Consider the following 19,667-nt stretch of genomic DNA (forward strand, 5'->3'; position numbering starts at 1 on the left):
CATGATTTTATGAGACCATACGAAATGTAGAAACCACAAATGAGAAATATATTTATATTTTTGAGACTGGCTTAATTTGCTCAATATAATTACCTCCGGTGTTAATCTCACTACGACCACAATTCAAAGCCAAATTTGAAGCAAGTTTTAATTAAATACTGACCAGGCAGATGGACTCTGGCCAAGCCCAGAAATGGCCCAGAATTAAGTAAGGCATGGATTTAAGAAGGAAAACCTATAATTCATTACATTTCCCCTCAGGCCCAATCTGGGGCAAACATACATCCTGGTAGACATCTAGCCTACATCCAATCAGGGGCAAGCATACATCCGATGGCCATCTAGCCTGCGTCCAATCAGCGGCAAGCACACATCCTGATGGATATCTAGCCTACATCCAATCAGGGGCAAATCTTGACGTACTTCCTGCCTGTGAACCTCCTGCTCACAAATGATCAAGCACATCTGACGCTGAGGATTCGAACAAATTTGTATGAGGGAGTGAAAACCCTGTGGCTTGTTATCTCCCATAAACAATAGTCTCCAGCATTTCAGGAATTGCCCGTCCTTGGGCAAGGGGCTTGCAGAACAGAGGCAAGTTTCACGGATGTCTAAGGCATAGTAATTCAAACTTAAAATGTAGCTTTGGCGCTCACACCAGCTGCATCCATTTTCCCACAAATGATATAACTTTATTCTTCATGGCTGAAAAAAATCTATTTTGTGTATACATCTCACTTTTCACCCATTCCTATGCTGTTGGACATCTAGGGACTGTCACTTGTGAACGTTGCTGCAATGGGCACTGCTGAGCAGGTGTCCATGTCCTCTGTTGATTTGCTGTCTTCCAGGTGAAAATACTCAGGAGTGGTATAGCTAGGCAATGGAGGAATCTATTTCTAGTTGTTTGTCTATTATCAAGCCAGGAGGGTCCCAGCCCTGAGAGGGGGAAGTGGACACAGGAACCCACCCCTAATCAAGAAGCTATTTGCAACTGATCCCCTCTGGCAAAGGGAAAGCTAGTCCCCCCCCCCCCCCATGGAGTGATCCAGGACAGGCCCCAGCCCCAGAAAGTTAGCCAACATAAAGTAAACTTAATGCTTCTTTGTGTGTGTGTGTGTGGTGTTTATTTGGGGGGGGCATTTCTTTGTTTTAGTGTTTTTTTTTTGTTTCTTTCGATTTTCATTTTTGTGGGATTTTTTGTTTTTGTTTTTGTTTTGAGATAGGGTGTCTCTTTATATCCCAGACTGGCCTTGAACTCCCAGAGATCTACCTACCTCTATCTCCTGAGAGCTGGGATTAAAGACGTGTGCCACCACACCTGGTTTTTTTTGGAGGGGAAGGGGTGAGATGGAAATTCAGAGCAGTAGACACTCCTTGGAATCTATGAGGGTGACCCTAGCAAAGACTCTGAGGAACGGGAGATGCGGAGCCCAAACTGGCCATCTTCTGTCACCAGGCAAAGCTTCCGTGGTGGGTGGGCCTGGACATCAACCCAGCCATGAAAACTTTGATGTATAATTTGTCCTGAAAGATATGCTGGGGTAATGGTGGTGCAGAACTGGTGGGAGTGTTCAGCCAATGACTGGTCTAACTTGAGGCCCACATCATGAATGGGAGCCCATGCCTGACCCTGCTTGGAGAGTCAGAAATCAGAGGTTGCATGGTCTAGAAACCTAGGATACAACCAAACATGACTAGTAAAAAAAAAAAAAAAAAAAAAAAAAAAAAAAAGCAATGAAACGATTCCTAATAAAATACTGCTATACTCATAGATTGGAGCCTAGCCCAGTTGTCATCAGAGAGGCTTTATTCAGGAACTGATGGGAACAGAAACAGAGACCCACAGCCAACACTAGGCACAGCTCAGGGAGCCAAGCGGAAGAGGGGGAGGAAGGATTATAGGAGCCAAAGGGGTCAAGGACAGCATGAAAACAGGGCCCAAAAGGATCAGCTAGGCAGGGCTCATAGAGACTCATGAGACTGATTGACAGTTAGGTCCTCTGTAAATATGTTTGACAGTGTAGCCTGGCGTTCTTGTGGAACTCCTAACAGTGGGAGGGGGTGTATCTCTGACTCTGTTGCCTGCTCTTTGGACCCTTTTCCTCCTGCTGGGTTGACTTGTCCAGCCTTCATATTAGGGTTTGTGCCTAGTCTAATTGTAGGTTGTTATGCTGTGTTCAGTTGACATCCCTCGGAGGCCCTCTCTTTCCTGAAGGGAAATGGAGGCGGAGTGGAGCTGGGGGAGAGGAAAAGGGGGAATTAGGAGGAGTAGAGGGAGGGGGAAACTTCAGTCGGGATGTAATACATGGGAGATGAATAAATTATAAAAAAGGTAAAAGAAAAAAAACTCAGCAAAATTAACAGAGAGAGCATAAAGTTGAATGGGTAGGGAGGTAGAAGGGAATTGGGAAGGAGTTGAGGGAGAGGAAGGAACATGACCAGAATATAAAAATATATTGTATAAAAATTAAAATAAAAAATTAGATTTTTTTATTTTATGCATATTAGTGCTTTTCTTACATGTATATATATGCAACATGTACATGCTTGGTGCCTGAAAAAGTCAGAAGAAGGCATTGCCTACCTTAGAACTGAAGTTATAGGCAGTGTGAGGCACCATATGGGTGCTGGGAATTGAACCATGGTTCTATAGAAAAGCAGTCAATGCTCTTAACCACTAAGGCATTGCTGCAGCCCTTATTTCTAGTTTCTGAAAAATCTCCACAGGGATCGGACCAGGTTACAGCGTGAACCACATGCATGGCGACCACTGGTGCTTGATAAAGTTCCAGCATTCAGAATTTGTGGATCACAATTCTCCAGCACCGTTTTACTTCCATTTTTAATAATTCTCATTATTATGCCCTTCCCTTTGGGAAATTTTGTGTGAGCTTTGAAGGATGAAGTTGGATAAAATGGCAGCCACTTTAAACAAAATAATTCTTTGGGAAAAATTCCTGCCACCCTGGAACCATATGGTGTGATAACTGCCTACTCCACACAAGTTAGCACCAAGTTGCTAAAAAATAAGTAACATAAATAAGGTGTATTTGAGGATCAAGATTTATAAATTCCTAAGGTCTACACAGGTTCACAGTAATATTTGTCTGGCTTCGTCTTTGCTCACTTTAAGCTTTAGCTATTTGGATAAACTAAGCCATATAAAAAGCTGCAATATTCTATAATAGAGTCTTATGCCCCAAGAAAGTCCTTTTCCCAAGGTCAAGCATTTAGACAAAAGTCCCCATTCTCTCAGGGGCTTGAAGAAAGCTCCTGCTGGCTAAAAAAGGAGTCATTCTTATCCCTGGCGAGAGGAATTTAATAGATTTTCTGACCGCTCCCCCAACACTGTAATATGTTTTCTCCACCAACACAGTAAGTCAGACCAAGCCGAACCGAAAAAGTATAGCAGGTTTATTTGAGCAGAGCAACTCCTGGATGGGTTCTCCAGTCCCAGAGATGAAGGCCAGAGAAGCCAGGCCCACAAAGAAAAGCAAACTGGGTTTGTGCACAAGTGTGGTCAAAAGATGAGTGCTTTAGGTAGCTTCGGCAGCTGGCGACTTGGCGGGGGAAGGGGGGTGGGGGCGGGGGGGGGGGGGAGCCACAGTAGATGCTAAGAATGGGGAGCTGGGCTTTTTGGAGCCTTTCCTTTGTTCAGAGAGTAAGTGGGTGGGGTTTGGAGAGAGAGAGAGAGAGAGAGAGAGAGAGAGAGAGAGAGAGAGAGAGAGAGAGAGAGAGAGAAGTGGGGGAGATAGGGCTTCCTGGATCCTGTAGGGATGATATAGAGGTTCCAGCAGAACAGAATTTTTGGCCCTTCAGTTAGCATATGACTGGCGCTTCCTCAACTCCATCACAAGCCACACCCGAGCTCATATGCCTCTTTTCTTCTGTTTAATCCTTTGTATAATTACAGAGTATAAAAAGGTGCAACCTTTTTTCAATAAGCAGGCAGCCATCCTGATCTACTCTCAGATCCTGTCAGTCTCCTCCTTCCCCTCAACACCTCCACACCTTCTCACCTTCTCATCTGGACCTGAACGCCCACAGGAGCTGGGCTCTGGCAGGTTTACATTCACACCAACAGTATAGAAGGGCTCCTGTTTGCCCATATTGAGCCATCGTTGTTGTTGATCCTTCCTTCCTTCCTTCCTCCCTCCCTTCCTTCCTTCCTCCTTCCTTCTTTTGTTCCAAGATAGAATCTTACTATGTAGCCCTGTCCTGTATGTAGGCCAGGCTGGTCTCAAAATCACAGAGACTTGCCTCTGCCTCCCTAGTTCTGGAATTAAAGTTGTGCACTACCATGCCCAACTCATATTTTCTTAATGGTTGGGGTAAGACAGAATCTCTCTCTCTCTCTCTTCCTCTCTCTCTCTCTCTCTCCCCGCTCACACACGTGCGTGTGTGTGTGTGTGTGCGTGCGCGCGCGCGCGCGCATGCGTGTGGAGACAGGGTCTCTTTACATAGTCCTAGTTGTCATGAAACTCACTGTGCAGACCAGGCTGGCCTCAACTCATAGAGATCCACTCGTCTCTTCCTCCCAAGTTCTGGGATTAAAGGCCTGCTCCAGCATACAGGCTGTAAAACAGAATAATGTTAATGTAGTTGTGATATGCATTTATGCATTTCTCTGATGGCTAGAGAGCTTGAACAGCCTGCCACACATGTGAGGTCCAGGGCAGTCTGGCCACATATGGGGCCCAGACTAGACAGCTGCCATAGCAGGCATCACTGGGTTCCAGGAAAAGCCATAAGCTGGCACCATCCAGGAAAGGACCATCCAAACGAAATTTCTAACACCCACAAGGACACCCCTAGAAATTGACAGCCAATTGGGGGTCCTGAACCTTAGAAATCCCTCACTCCTACCTTTGCTCCTATAAAAACCCAACCCCAACTGAGCTTGGGGCTCTCCAATCACTCCAATACATTGGACACATGGAGAGTCTTAGTTTGCAAACTTGTGTAAGAATAAAGACTTTGCTTTTGCATACAGGACTCAGTCTCCTAGTTGGTTTTGGGAGACTCCATGATCTGGGCATAACAAGGGCCATTTGTATTTCCTCCTTTGTTTACTTTCTATTCATTTTGTTAGCCCACTTACTGATTAGATAATTTATTTTCTTATCGCGCGGTTTAAAAAAGAGTTTTACTGCTGTGTATGTGTACAAGCGAATGTTTTCTCTGTGTGTGTGTGTGTGCGTGTGTGTGTGCGTGTGTGTGTGTGTGCGTGTGTGTGCGTGTGTGTGTGTGTGTGTGTGTGTGTGTGTGTGTAGACTGGGGGTTGACACTGGGTGTCTCCCTCTATCTCTCGCCACCACTGAGGCAAGGTCTCTAATTTGAACCTAGAACTCCTTGATTTGGTTAGTCTAGCTGGCCAGCTTCCTTCAGGGATCTCAGTCTCTGGGCACCATTTGTAGTGAGGGACTGCGGGCAGGTCTGCTTTTCGTCCCGCCTGGCTCCTGCACGGCTAGCTTAGTCCCAGAAATAACAACACACAAATTGTATTCATTTAAGCACTGCCTGGCCCATTATCTCTAGAGAGTTAGTTACTGACTAACTCTCATATCTTGATATTAACCCATTTCTAATAATCTGTGTAGCACCACGAGGTGGTGGCTTACTGGAAAAGATTCAGCATGTCTGACCTGGTGGCTGGCTCCATGGCATCTGCCTCATAGTCCTCTTCCCAGCATTCTGTTCTGTTTACTCTGCCTACCTAATTTTCTGTCCTATCAAGGGGCCAAGGCAGTCTCTTTATTGACCAATGAAAATAACACAATAGACAGATAGCCCTCCTCCATCACTCAGGAAGAATACAAGATGAACAAACCTCTGCACTGTCTTGCCTGTCACACCTGGGCAAGTAGAGTTCTACTCAGGAATTCCTTCCAGTGCCCATATCTTGAAGCACTTCCCTCTTCATGCCTTTGCAGGTTGAGAGAAGGATCTAGTTTGAGTCTTCTGTATGCAGATGTCCCATTTCCCCAGCCCCACTAAAGAGATTGTCTTTTCTCCAATATGTATTTGTTTTCTGACTCCGCCAGAAGTCAAATGGTTGTGGTTGTGTGGATTCGGATTTGGGTGTCTACTCTGTTCCGTTGATCTGCATGTCTTTTTCTGCCTGGGCTGTGTTTTTTTCCTTACTACAACTCTGTAATATAATTTGAAATCAAGTATGGTGATAGCTGTAGACTTATTCTTTTTGCTCAGGATCACTTCAGCTATCCCAAGTCTTTTATGATTCCTAATGAAACTCAAGACTTTTTTTTCTTTTATTTTTGTGAGAAGTAGTATTGGAATTTTGGTGCAGACTGTATTGAGTCTATAGGATGCTTCAGAGACCTGTGGCATGGTCTCATGGCGTGCCCATCTGTCTGTCTCTCCTCATGGGACTCACTGCCCCTTGTGGCCCACTGCAGCCACTTGGGGAACTGCACCGTCCCTGCCTGGGACTGGCTGCTCTCATGGCCTGCTGCCCCGCTGCAGCCTCTCGGGAACCTGCAACATTTTTACTTAATTCATTACATTGGTTCCTTGAGACTTGGGAGGCTCTTTCACTCCAAACCCCTCTCCCGAGGTCGGGATCTGGAACTGGGTATTCTTTTCATAGCAGACACGTGTTCCATATGCCTGAGCATGATTTCTATACACACCATCAGCTTCAGTTGGTGAGTCTCCCCCATTCTGGTCCGCTCAACCATTTCTCCAAACCCGAGGAATTGACTGTTGAGCTTCCAGCAATCTTCTGGTATTCCTAGAAACAGGGTTGGGGGACAGCCCCCAACCACGGTGTGTCTTTATAGCCATGGTTGAGCCCTTTGCTGACAGTCATCTCTGGATTGCTTCCCTTAGCTAAAATCATGTTTGGACAACCTGGGGTCTGTCCTCTTGCGACTAGGGGCCCAGGGCCCCTCAGATTGTTCTTTCTCTTTCTTTTCTTTTCTCCCTGCTGCTTTGTTTGTTTTTGTTTTGTTTTGGTAAAGGCCACTCATAGCAGCCTCTGGCCTCTCTGGCTTCTGAGTCGCCCCAACCGGATCCAGTCAGGCTGTAGCAACCCACCTGTAGGCAGAGGACGCCCTCCTATAGGTCCTGCGGTGTTTGCCACCGATTTACACCCTACCTATAGGGGGAGACGTCCAGTATTGGCTTTGCTGTGTTGCCATTTTGCAGGTTTTCACAGTTTCAGCTACGGGTAGCAAGATATCCATGTCTGTCCCCCCTGGGATGGATGCTTTTTAGAGGCCCTGAAACCTTAATGCCCTACTTCTTCAGCTCCTACCCTCACTCTGCTGGTGTCTTGCTGGCTCCACTTTTACAGAATCTTTCTAACTACTGTCAGTGCACAGGCAAAAGAAAGGAGTTTCCTCAAACTGCCCCTACCACCGCTCCTGCTGCCAACAAGAATGGTCGGATCCAGCCTTTTGCTCCCTGCTGAGGCTTGTGGCATGGCAGTTCAGTAGCAGGGCAGACCATGCCTCTAGGTCTCTCTTATTATTAAACTTAAAATCTCTGCAGCTCAAAATTTGTGATGTTTTTTCATACAACATGTGACCGCTGCCATTTTGACTAAGGTCAGGTGACCTTATCACCATCTTAACTGAGGTCAGGTGACTTCGCTGCCATCTTGGCTTAGAGCCAAGTCAGGTGACCAAGTCTCACCGTCTTTACTGAGGTATACCCTGCCTGATCCCCTGGTTTACTTATGTTTTTGTCTCTAAATTCCTCTTGTTGACTGTTGCATGTGTGTTTTGTGCACGCCTTTGGTAGGGCTCACCAAGAGTATCCACTTTACCCAATTCCTGTTTACTCTGTATGTGTGTGTTCATACATGTAACTTAAATACACCTATGTTTACTGTTAAATGTTATAATTGTCTGTTCATTGAATCTCATTTCAGACTACAAAATAATAAATCTCATGTTTTAAACTGGTATGTATTTTAAAGTACAAAAATATTTTATAGTTAATCCAACCCTCATTTAAAATATATTAAGATGTTCTCTACTATTGTCTGTTCTGCCATTAACCTTATATTGCAAGCAGTTTTTTCTTTTTTCTGTCTTTTTACAAGTGTAAATCTTAAATGTTAAGTTGAGAGCCAGTAGAATCAAGCTCAGACCCAGCTCTCTAGACAGATTCTATACTGTAGTTACAACCAATAAACAGTCCTCAACTGCTCAGAGATCTGGGGAATATGGCATTTAAATATTTAATTATTAAAACACTTTTCATAACAAAAAGAGACAGTTTGGTTCCTAGCAATAGACCTCTACTTCCTTCAAAGAAGACAGAAAACAAATGGTTATAGAACAGCATCCATCAGCAATTTGCTTTAACTGCCAAGTACTGACCACTGGGAAAAACTGCCTTTCATCTAAACTGAAGATCTTCAGACAGTGGACAGAATTGCTGGAATCGACACCCTAGCTGCTCAGGTCAAGGTAGGCTTGTCTTCCTACAGACTTCTTAGCCCACAGGATCTTCTGGAGTCTGGCAGGCCCTGTGCTAAACAGCAAAAGGCAAATATGACCCTCAGCGACCATGGAGGACCCTGAGGAGGGACCCTAGGTGCCAACCAAGTAAGTTCTCTGTTATTTATTAATCAATAACTCAAGTAAAAATTTATCCTTCTCAAAGATCTCTGATGCAGTTTGACAGCTGAGAGGTTTTGTTAGTTTAAAAGGACAACCTCATCAAACAAATTTCAGTAAAATACAAATACAAGACCTGCAAGTTATAAAGGTGTGAGGACAAATTCAAGTTATCAAATTTCTCTCTTATGCTGCCTTCCATATTTTTAAAAATACTTTTCATTGGCTTGGCAGTGTTGGTGCACGTCTTTAATCCCAGAACTCGGGAGGCAGAGGCAGGTGGATCTCTGTGAGTTCAAGGCCAACCTGGTATACAGGAGCTAGTTCCAGGAAAGGCTCCAAAGCTACAAAAAAACCCTGTCTCGAACTCCGCCCCCCCCAAATTACTTTTCATTGTGGAAAAATATCTGTCACAGTCATTCTGGCATAAATATGTTACTGTATATACAATGTGTATGTCTAAAACTTCTGTTTTCACAAACCCAAAGAATTCTTGTGAGTTCTAGGGAGCCAAATTGGGGGATCCAGCTTAACAGGTCAGATACACCTCTCTTAATTCCCTGGTCCTAAAGTTTTTTTTTCTTTAACTTAACTTTGTCCTCTATTCTGCTAATACCTTAAACAGGTGTGAGAGACACCAGATATTTTTATACCACAAACACTGGACAGGAACAAACAGACCAGCTATGTCAGGTTGTGACTAGCACCCAGGTTTCTCAGGTTTCCCCTGACAAGATGATGCCCACAAATAAGCAGGAAGCAGTCTTGAGAATGTAATGGTCTGCTCTGTCCCTTTAAGAGACAAGCCACGCCCACTCCCTCCCCCACCCGCTGAGGCAAGCTGATTTTCAGCTTCCAGCCTGAGTTCCTTCTCTTTTAAGTCTCTCCCCCAAAGAGGCAGCTTCTGCCTTGTTCCATTCTCCCCACTTCTCCCTCTGTCTCTCTCTGTTTCTCTCTGCTCTTCCCCCTGCTCCCCTTACCCCCTTTTCCCTTCCCTTCCATAACCCACTAAATAAATATCCAACCCCACTCTGCATGGCCTGCCTATTCATGTTTCTGTCTCTTGCCCGCCACATGGCTCCCTGCCTGAGACCAGACACCTTTGGAGACCTGCAGCATGGTCTCGTGGCATGCCCATCTGTCTGTCTCTCCTCGTGGGACTCACTGCCCCTTGTGGCCCACTGCAGCCATTTGGGGAACTGTGCCATCCCTGCTTGGGACTGGCTACTCTCATGGCCCACTGCCCGCTGTAGCCACTTGGGGACCTGCAGCATTTTACTTAATCCATTACAGTAACATTATAGCAGCAGTGTAGGCCTGCTCAGAGAAAACTGTTTGGTCAATAGAATCTCTGACCTGGGTGGGGAAGTAACATTTCAGATGAACAAGGTTCATGGCCTGGCCAGGACTGCCCCGGGTAGGTGGGCTCACCTTAAGCCAATCTCTAACTTTTTTTTTAACTTAAAAATGTATTTGCATATCTTTTTTTGGGGGGTGTGTGTGTGTGTGTGTGCACATGCATGTTCATGTGTGGGTGCATGTCTGTGTGGGGGTATTCAGCATTCTCCCATTCCATGTCCTCTCCTTGCTCCCCATCCTCTCAGTCCCTCTATCTAGGGTTTAACTATCCATGATTTTATTCACCCTTGGTCAGTTGTACAAATGTGGTGATATCTGTTTGTATAAATAACGCACACCTGAAGATCAGAGGGCGGAGCAAGCCACTAAGTCACCACAGAGGTCTGGAGGTCTGGACAGGAAGTGATATGGCAGGGCAGAAAGAGGAAGTGATAAGGTGGGAGGAGACAGGAACTCAGTCTCTTTTCTGCTGGGAAGTTGAGAGGTAAGGAGACTGTGGTTTGGCTCCTTCGTCTCTCTGATATCTTAGCATTTTCTCCAATGTGTGACTCTGGGCTTTTATTATTAAGACCTATTAGAACTGGTACTACATATTGGCACCCAACTTAAAGGCAGAAATTCACTAAAAAGTCACTTTCCTGTGGCATTATAGCCTCCAGCACAGGCTGGGCTACACGGACCAAAAATGCAACAACTAGTTTTAAATATTTTATATTGGCTTGAGTTTTTTGAATATTGATAAAAAGTTGAGATTATTTTTATTAGAATATACTGTACACACATTTCTAATCTTGTTCAAGGTATGGTACCTATGCAACTCGTTTAAAAATATATTGCAAATTTCTAGTCCTTGAAACTTATTATTACCAACTATTTAAGATAATAAGGTTAGCAATTAGTCACCTATTACAATCAAACTTGTAGTCGTATTAGATATATTTTTAAGGTCAAAAAGAAATATATTTTAGATAGACAGGTCATCTTCAAACACTTCAGAGATCTACAAAAAAATGACATTAAAGATGTCTTAATAACATAGGTTCTTTTCTTTTTTTTATGACAATGAGACATATCTGCTTCTGGCAGCACCAATCTACTTCATAGAAGATGATGGGCATCAAAGAAACTCCACACGGAATTTACTTTCTTTGTGGCAAAGGTTAGCCACTGGGTAAGAAAGTATGTTTGTCTTGACTGCTGACGGTGGGCTGTACAAATTGGACAAGCAAGATACAAAAGAAAGTGACTGCCAAACTTTGCCAAGACAAGGTAGAACAGGCCTTTAGAATATCCTGCTTCACAGAGAAGTCTGTCAGCTATGCTAGGCCTGGAGGCCAAAGATGGATGCCCCAACATTGCAGAGGAACCTTGGGTGACTGTCTAGGCGGCCAGCTGTTTCTGTCATTTCTCACATGTTTTGGAAGTCACTTGCTTGCATTTCCTCTTACTCAGTTAATATTATTTCCCTCTTGGGTCTCTGATGGAGTTGAAGACTTTATAGTCATAGTGATAGTTTTCCTTTTTACCAGATTCAGAGGAGATTCACTAAAGAAATGTAAGGTGGATAAGGTTGAGAGACATAAAAAGATAGTTTTATAGAATACAAGTTAAAACAGGAAGCGAATTAGGTACAACTTTTGGACTCAAAAGATATGAGAGATATGGAGTATTTTCTCTGAATTTTTCAATTGTTAATGGACTAGACATTGTTGATCTATGCATTGCCTGTATATATTGTATATAGTCATTGTACTTATTGTATATTGTTTTCTTTTATTAGTTATAATCTTATTTTTAATTTCTAGAAAAAAAGGGGAAATGTGGGAATATCTTGTTTTTACAAATAAAGCTTGACTGAAGATCAGAGGGCGGAGCTAGCCACTAGCTAACCACAGAGGTCTGGAGGTCTGTCCAGACAGACAGGAAGTGATAAGGCTGGTGGAGAGAGAAAGTGATAAGGTGGGAGGAGACAGAAACTCACTTTTTTTCTGCTGTGAAGAGGAGAGGTAAGGTGGGCGTGGTTTGGCTCCTTGGTCTCTCCGATCTCTCAGCATTTTCCCCTATATGTGACTCTGGGCTTTTGTTATTAAGACTGATTAGAACTTGTGCTATAGCTGTACAGTTTACAATTTGTATTTATATACCTTAAACTATGTTTAGACCTTTACAGCCTGTATAAACCCTAATCCTTTTTCTCACATACAATTATTTGCCATTAGTCACATTGTTACTGAAAACAGTCATTGCAGCATGATTTCTTTTAAATACAGGGGCTGTAAAAAGTTATGTCTGAAATCTGTTTATCCTTTCATATGAAGCCTGTTAGCAAGGGGAACCTGTCTGTGAGTTTGCCTTTCTTCATCAGGAGACCCAATAGCTCTAGAAAACCAAGGACTATTCTCATATGAAACACATTGGCCAAGCAGCTGTACCCTTGGGGGAGATACTCGGTACCTGACAAAGCTAGTTAGCTATTAGCACTGTCAGAAATCTGAGAAGGATAAATTATAACAGGAAGTATAACCTAAATGATCTCTGTATCAATTAAAATGACAGAGACTTACCAGCTAACTGGGTTATCCTAGGCTTCTGTGGTCTTGATGGCTTCCTTGTAGGGCAGAGGTTATAGGTCTTTGACTGTTACATTGGACAGCATTTTATCTTCACTTGCTGCACAGGACAGAAAAATCTATATATAGGTAATCTTAAAGGAATCATGAGATGTGGCCAATGTGTGTCTTGTCACCGTCCTAGCTGGTGACCTCATCATAATGTAGGCAAACACATGGTGAGCCCTGAGGCTCTCTTTAGGAATTCCAGCCCTGCCACACAGTGCCAAGCCTCAGTTACCATCCATTCACTGTGTTATGAACTTTAAGCTAATTTCTTTTCTTCTCTTTTTCTTTTTCTTTTTCTTTTTTTTTTTGAGACAGGATTTCTTTGTGTAACAGTTCTAGCTGTCTTGGAACTAGCGTTGTAGACCAGGCTGGCCTTGAACTCACAGAGATCCTCCTGTCTCCTGAGTGCTGGGACTAGAGGCAGAAGCCACCACCGGCTTAAGTTAATTTTTTTTTTTTGTTACAGATTTCTAATCACACCCAATAAACTTATATTTTTTTAAGGTTTATTTATTTATTTATTGTATATATAGTATTCTGCCTACATGCATGCCTGCAGGTCAGAAGAGGGCATCAGACCTCATTACAGATGGTTGTGAGCCACCATGTGGTTGCTGGGAATTGAACTCAGGACCTTTAGATGAGCGGTGCTCTTAACCACTGAGCCATCTCTCCAGCCCTAAACTTACAAATTTTGAGGTATAGAAAGTTCTCGTAACAGTCTTACAAATCTTGAGATAAGTTTTCTATCTTAGCAAAAGTTTTGGGCAGTTCAATGAAACCAATAGTCTAAAGTTTTTGGGTTGTTCTGCTTTGCTCTCTTTTCTGTCACAAGATCAGGTGATTCTCCTGACATAGGACAGAGAGGAAACTTTAGATGTGCATGCTAGGGTCTAGAGAAGAGAGAGCCATAACTCAACTCCAGAGCCTGCTCTCCAATAAAGTACAACAGCATAAAATAACTTTAATATTCTCCGCACCCAAGAGATATTTGACTTTCTACCAAACTGAGTCCAGTGACCAGAAAAGCCCAGAGATACGAAATTCTGAATGGTCAGGACCATTGAAGCAGCCATGACAAGTGGCTTCAGTGGTGGCCAGGGGCTGGTGGTGGCAAAGGTAGCAAAACAAATACCAAAAAACACAGAACACAGAAAGCTCATGTACCCTAAGGAGGCCAGCCAGAAACAAAACTCATACATTTAACTGGGCCTGACCAATTTCCAACTCATCTCCTCGTATTCAAGCAACCAGAGCCAGGCTGGTGGTGTGATGTCTCAGTATTTTGCTCTGGATGGGAGAGTATTAGGTCTCCTTAGAACCCTCCTCATCCCAGATCTGGATCTCAGCAGAACAAGGAAGTTACTATGACAACCAGGGGAGGCCTCCATAGACGGCTGCTGTTTTTCTCAGCTTGGCAGTTCACTCTGATAGTCTGAGAAACAAAAAACACGGCCTGGAGCCTTGGTATGTCTCAAGGTGCACACCTCCTGAGGTGGCCCTTCATCTGAGTCCTGGAGTGAAGGTCTAGCTTTAGAATCTGGGTGGGTCATCTGATCTTGCTGGGGGCCTCCAGAAAATGCTAATACCACCGGGCAAAAATAAGACCACTACCACAATTTTTGAGCCAAATTTGAAGCAAGTTTTATCAAATATTGGCCAGGATGGTGGACACTGGCCAAGTTCGTACCCGAGATTACCAGAATATGGGATTCAGGGGCTTATAAAGGCAAAACGCAATGTTTTTGTCCAACCAGGGGCAAGTGTACACCCTGATGTGCCTCCTGCCTATTGTGATAAAGCACATATACTTGGTGCAATTGTTGCAACCAAGCTTGTTATGGAAGTGAAGACACAGGGCTTGTTATCTTATGTGAACAGCTCCCAGCATTCCAAGAGTTATCTGTCCTTGGGTAAATGGGGCTTATAGGGTAGAGGCATTTTGTTTTCTAGATCTCTTAAGCACAGCAATTTAAGCGTGAAGCATAGCTTTAGCCATCACATGTCCACACTGTATGTACTACCTGCCCATCAGTGACTCATGGGTACTTTCACTTGTCTGATTGACTGTGGTGGTTGCAATACTTCAACAAGGGAGCACTTACTTTACTTAATAATGGCCCCAAAATCAAGGATAGTGATGCTGGCAATTCACACACACACACACCCACACCCACACACACACTCACTCACACACTCACATACATATACACACACTCACATACACTCACATACATATACACACACTCACATACATATACATACACTCACATACATATACACACACTCACATACATATACATACACTCACATACACACACTCAACATACATATATACATACACACACATACTCACATACATATATATATACACACTCACACACACACTCACACACACACACAGTCATATGCAAGCACACAAAAGCTTGGCATATAGTTTGGTGGTAGAGCACTTGTTTAGCATGTACTGTTCCCACCATCTACATACAATCACCATGAAAGTAACACGTGTTGTTACTCACGTAACACGTGTTCTCACATACACTTTGCTTTTGTTGATCCTCCCCCATACTCCTCTCCTCCATCTGCCTTTGAAATTAAATTCCTATCATAATGTTATTTTTTAATGTTTAGTAATTCTCCCCCTGCCCTTTTAAAAGTTATCACCATGTAGTCTAGGATTGGCATCAAATTCAAGATTCTTCTGCGTCGGTCTCCAGAATGCTGGGATTGTAAGTGTGTACCACCATGTCACCATAGTTTCAAAGAATAGCCCCATTCCTTTAAAGCTAATCTGTCTGATATGAGTACAGCTATCCCATGTGTTTGGTTAGTGTTCATCTTGCCCAGGGGCAGCACTACTGTGATGTGGGCCAGGCTCTCCCACGTCAATCATCAACCAAGACAATGTCCCCCTGACAATGGGTACAAGCCAATCTGAGGGAGGCAATTTTTCATTTGAGGACTTCTCTTTTCAGGTGTGTTGGAGTTGACAACCAAGATTACTTACCGTAAAGACTGTCCCCTAAGATGCTTCATAAAAAGTTATGTGTATCCATAGAGGAGAGAAATGAGAATGAAATAATGAGTAAAATATTAACAACTGAACTAGGGCAAAGTATTTCTTGTATTACTCTTGGTTTTGAAACTTTTTTCCATTTTTTTCTATTAGAAAATTAAAAACAAAGCTGCCTTTAAAAATTGGTAAAGGAGCTGGGTGGTGGTAGCGCATGCCTTTAATCCCAGTACTTGGGAGGCAGAGGCAGGTGGATCTCTGTGAGTTCGAGGCCAGCCTGGTCTACAAAAGCTAGTTTCAGGACAGGCTCCAAAGCCACAGAGAAACCCTGTCTCAAAACAAAACAAAACAAAACAAAAATTGTTAAAGGAAGTCTAAGAAGTGGGAGGAAATTGTGAATTTGTTATGCCATTCAACCTTAGAGTCTGGAGATCTTCCTGTCAGTGCGTATGAACCAGCTTCTGTAGCTGGCCTCCTCTGGCAGCATTGCCTCGAGAGAATGAGTCTGAGAGGGGAGCCACGGTCTTCAAAGGAATCCATTCCAGTTTAGTACAGTACCTGGGCATCTTATAGAGGGTTTAGCTGTAACACCTAGAAGACACAGGTTTTAAAGATGGAAAGATAAAAGAGTGCATTGGGTTTTACTGCCGCTGTGTGCCCCCTCTGCAGAATGAGCATTCTAACCTGCCAGCGCCTTCCTGGTGGATGTCTTTTCAGGGGACACCCTCGGAAGCCATGCCCCTGCAGTCATTGCAGAGTTCATTCCTCCCCCACCCCCACCAGGCACTGCATTGCTTGCTTTTCTGTTGCTGTGAGAAAACACCACAACCGAAAGGGACTTCTAGGAGAAAGAGTGCATTTTGGCTTATGGTTCCTGAGGAGTAGAGCCCATCATGGTGGGAAATCATGGCCTGACAGTAGGAACAGGAAGCTTGCTGATGGCAGTTTCAACCCCACACAGAAAACAGAGAAAGCAGGAGGTGGGGTGAGGCTATACCCCCGGCCCAAGTCACCTCCAGGGATGTGCGTCTTCTATCAAGACTCTACCTCATAAAGGCTTCATAAACACCCCACTAACTGGCGACCACATGTTTAAATACACGAGTCTGTGAGGGGCATTTCCTGTGAGAGCCACACCATCTGCCCACGACTAATGCGACAGTTTGCTGCCATAGCTCCAGAACCTCTGGAAGGCGGTGAGGAAGGTGGCGGTCCCCAGCAGGCTGCACCAGTGACTCTTCCTTCTTCTGATGTCTTTCCCTCCACTGCTGTCTCACTCCCAACTGTTTCCCGGGATCCCAGAAACAGCCCGTGCACCACCTTCGGCCTCTGGCAGAATGGTGGGAAATTGGGAGAGAAAAATATACTTGGGTTTCTTCTTCGTGGGAGAATTTGGCTCAGATCAAGGCTAGAAGAAAATCTAAAACTCAAACAGGGAGGATGCTGATTGGTAATTCACTGAAATCCCACAGTCCGGAGTGGCAGAGTAAAGCAGGTCAAGTTTATAGACGTCAGTTAAGGACGCACGCGCCTCCTGCTTCTGCAGCGCGAGTCCTCCCTCACCGGGCTCCTTACTTCGCTCTCTCCCGCTCTTCCCTCGTCTCTCTGCTCATCGTGTGGCTGTGCTCCCTTTGCTTTGCCATCTCCTGGTCCCTTTGTCTCTTCCCGTCTCCTCTCCAGCATCACCCCGTCCTTCCGATCCTCTCATCTCCTTTCCCCCACTGTTAGTAAACGAAGTTGGGGGCCAGTCTAGCTCGTTGGACCCAAGCCCTGTTACCTGTGTCATATTTCACATTTGGGAGGGAAATCAGGGTTAGATCGTGCCCCTCCTGAGGGCTTTGCTAGGTGGTGGTGGTGGTGCCGATCTCTGATAGTCATTCACAAATGGAGAAGAGTTGATGATGGGAGGGTCGGCAGAAGGTATGAGGAGAGTTGTGTGTGTGTGTGTGTGTGTGTGTGTGTGTGTGTGTGAGATGTAGCCGAGGCTGACTTCAAGCTCATTGTGTAGCCAAGGATGGCCTAGAACTCTCACTCCCCTTGCCTCTTCCTTCCAAATACTGGGGTTACAGGTGTGTGCGATCACACTAAACTGCTCAGCCTCCTTTTGTGGTTACAGAAGCACAGAGCTGGTTGGCAGGACTGACACCGAGTAAGTGGCCCCTCTGCTCCGTCTCCTCCCTCCAGTCTGCTTTTTTACTGGCTCAGGTGAATGCATTCATTGCGAGGAGTGGGCAAGCAGGCCTGGGGGCTGTCTAGAGACGCCTCAGAATCCTTCCGCCTCTTCTCAGAGTGGCACGGAGCAAAAGTCAACCGTTTGGAGGACTCTTCTCGCCACTCTTTAAAACCACGTCACTACGTACGCACAACCACATTTCAAGACCAGTTTATTACCAAAACGCACAAAGGAGACTGGCATTTAAATAAGTTATACAAATATCTCAAGAGGTAAGGTTCGCAGCCCTCCCGGGATCCTGTCACAGGTCAGTGTCTGTAAGAACATCCGCAGCTGTTGAAAAATCTGGGGTCTTCTGTCCCCTCGTCCCCTCCCTTCCTGCCTCAGTCCTGTCCAGAGCCGCAGTCTGTGTGATGCTCACATCCTTCCCCAAGAGCTGTAGCTGTGGAATTCTCTTCAGCACCTTTTTGGTGCCCCTGCCCCCTGTGTTTCTAATTACACCTTTGCCTTGTGGTCTGTGAGAGAACATAGCATGCGGCAGATCCTTGCTCGGCTCCCAAACAAGCCCAATCCCCAGGCCATCGTGAATCAGTAACCCCTCTCAGTCCCGGGCCTGACCTGCAGGTTAATGGGATCGAGACACTCGGTCCAAAGGGGACTTATAAAATGTCCTGGGGCTCTGTGACCTTCCAATACTTCTTGGACTTTGGAGGAGGCGGAGTAGGGGAGGGTAAACTGTCATTGGCTGGGGTTCTCTTCCTGCTGGAATTTGGCACTTTGAGTGCTGGGTACAGTGAATCCCAGATAACGTTGTCTTTCAGCCTTCCAAGTTCTGGGCTCCATTGGCAGCCAGATGGCATAATGGATTCACGGAGAAGCAACAGCTGCGGCCAAGAATGTGCTGGCTGTTTGCCAGGGCCCTGTGCTTTAACTACGGAGGAGACTCGCTCGCTCACTAGCTTACTTAACACATGGACACATAACAAAGGTCAGGCTCAAGTTAGTAAGTGGGATGCTTTCCTAGGTTGGGCCGGCCCAGCCTGAACCCAGCCTGTTGGCACAGGGGTCATTACTGAAGGATCTTGGAGAATAATGAGGAGAGGCCAGATTTTCGGTGTACTTGTAAAAATGGTAGTTTTATAAGATCGTGTGTGTGTGTGTGTGTGTGTGTGTGTGTGTGTAAGAAAGAGAGAGAGAGAGAGAGAGAGAGAGAGAGAGAGAGAGAGAGAGAACCTATTTATTTTCAAGTCAGTGGTGGATGTCTCTAGTTACCTCCCTGTTTTCCTGAGGATTTAATTTCTTTCCTGGGGTAAAAAGGTCCTGAGATGGCTAAGAGCTCCCTGTAGAGGGAGATCCAGTCTAAACTGGTCCTTCACATCTGTACCCAGTTGGATGCTGCAGCTAGAACCTTAGGACTCCCTCATCGGTGTCAGGGCCTCCCCCCCACCACTCCGGGCTACAGGCTGATGAGGAAGAGTTCAAACGCCTGGCTCTTTCCAAATGAACTTGGCCATGACAGATTTTCCAAGGAGGGGCAACACGGGCTCCGAGGTCAGGTGGACTGTCAGGTCCAGGAACCACCAGTTTGCCCCGAGTCTGCAGTAGCACCCCCTTTCCATGTCGCTAGTACAAAGAGGGATTCTGAAAGATTTTGTGCAGAATGGCTGCCGCCGTATCGCTGGAGGATTCTGCTGATCACCTGTTCCCCAGAATGGGGCAGCATTCAGGCGGGGATGATTCAAGAGGCCAAGTCTGCCCCTCGGTGGGTTGTCCCTGGAGAGGTAGCGCTGACAGTCTTGCGGGTCCTGCCCACTGCCCACACTGGGGCTGAAGTGCTGGACAGCAATGAAGGCCTCAGCGGTCTTAGGACACTGAGAGAAGCGGGCACAGAGACAGAGACGCCTGGA

Source organism: Myodes glareolus, chromosome 5 (assembly GCF_982192425.1).
Source record: "Myodes glareolus chromosome 5, mMyoGla1.1, whole genome shotgun sequence".
NCBI lineage: Eukaryota > Metazoa > Chordata > Mammalia > Rodentia > Cricetidae > Myodes > Myodes glareolus.